Source organism: Chiloscyllium plagiosum, unplaced genomic scaffold (genome assembly GCF_004010195.1).
Source record: "Chiloscyllium plagiosum isolate BGI_BamShark_2017 unplaced genomic scaffold, ASM401019v2 scaf_10709, whole genome shotgun sequence".
Taxonomy (NCBI): domain Eukaryota; kingdom Metazoa; phylum Chordata; class Chondrichthyes; order Orectolobiformes; family Hemiscylliidae; genus Chiloscyllium; species Chiloscyllium plagiosum.
Genome location: NW_025205490.1, coordinates 1 through 1,048, shown reverse-complemented (window position 1 = coordinate 1,048; position 1,048 = coordinate 1). Strand labels below are relative to the sequence as shown.

General features: G+C 50.2%; 1 non-coding gene across 1 annotated transcript; it reads left to right on the top strand.

Annotated features, from left to right (window-relative positions):
* The first annotated feature begins 540 nt into the window (after positions 1-540).
* Positions 541-612, top strand: trnae-uuc. The gene has a single exon. It is a non-coding gene; the product is annotated as a tRNA-Glu (tRNA).
* The last annotated feature ends 436 nt before the right edge of the window (positions 613-1,048 follow it).

The window sequence follows — 1,048 nt, the reverse complement described above, 5'->3', positions numbered from 1 at the left end:
ATAGGTGAATGGGGGTGGGGATGGAGGTGACAGGTCAGAGAGGAGGGTGGAGCGAACAGTTGAGAAGGGAGATTGGCAGGTAGGACAGGTCATGAGGACAGCGCTGAGCTGGAAGATTGGAACTGAGGTAAGGTGGGGGTAGGGGAAATGAGGAAACTGGTGAAGTCCACATTGATGTCCTGGGGTTGAATTTATCCGAGGCGGAAGATGGGGCGTTCTTCCTCCAGGCATCGGGTGGGGAGTGAGCGGCGATGGAGGAGGCCCAGGACCTGCATGTTCTCGGCAGAGTGGGAGCGGGGTTGAAATGTTGGGCCAGAGGGTGATGGGGTTGATTGGTACAGGTGTCCTGGAGATGTTCCCTCAAGCGCTGTGACTTGACTCTGCGAGGAGTCTCCTGTCTCCCCAATGTAGAGGAGACCGCATCGGGAGCAATGGATACAAGCAATGACATGGATGGAAGCCTTCTCACGATCGTGGCTCGGGTTCGATTTCCGGGCAGGGAAGCAATTTACAATAGGGCTGTGAACTGGGTTTGCTGTTTCCCTGGTGGTCTAGTGGTTAGGATTCGGCACTTTCACCGCTGCGGCCTGGGTTCGATTCCCGGTCAGGGAAGTATTTCTCAGTGGATCTTCTGCCTACCCATTCTCCTTAAATGCGCTGTACAGTTCCTTATTGGTCTTCGTCGTTACTGGCTACTGCAGTGTGTAGTTCCTCGTTGAAATAGTGTCCTGATTCAAGCTGGTTTGTATGTGTCGGGATCATTGCTTCTGTAGCTAAGTACTTGGTTCGTGTGTGTTGTTTTCCTGTGAACGCTGTTTTGAATTTACCATTGACTGTTCGCTCTACTGTGACATCTAGAAATGGCACTTTGTTGTTGTTCTCCTCTTTTGTGAATTTTATGCCAGTAAGGATATTGTTGATGGTGTTGTAGGTTTCCTCTAATTTGCTTAATTTTTTGATGACAAGAGTGTCATCACTGTGGCGGACACAATGTTTGTGTTGGATCGTTGGAAGGGCTGTTGGTTTGAGCCTCTGCATTATTGCTTCT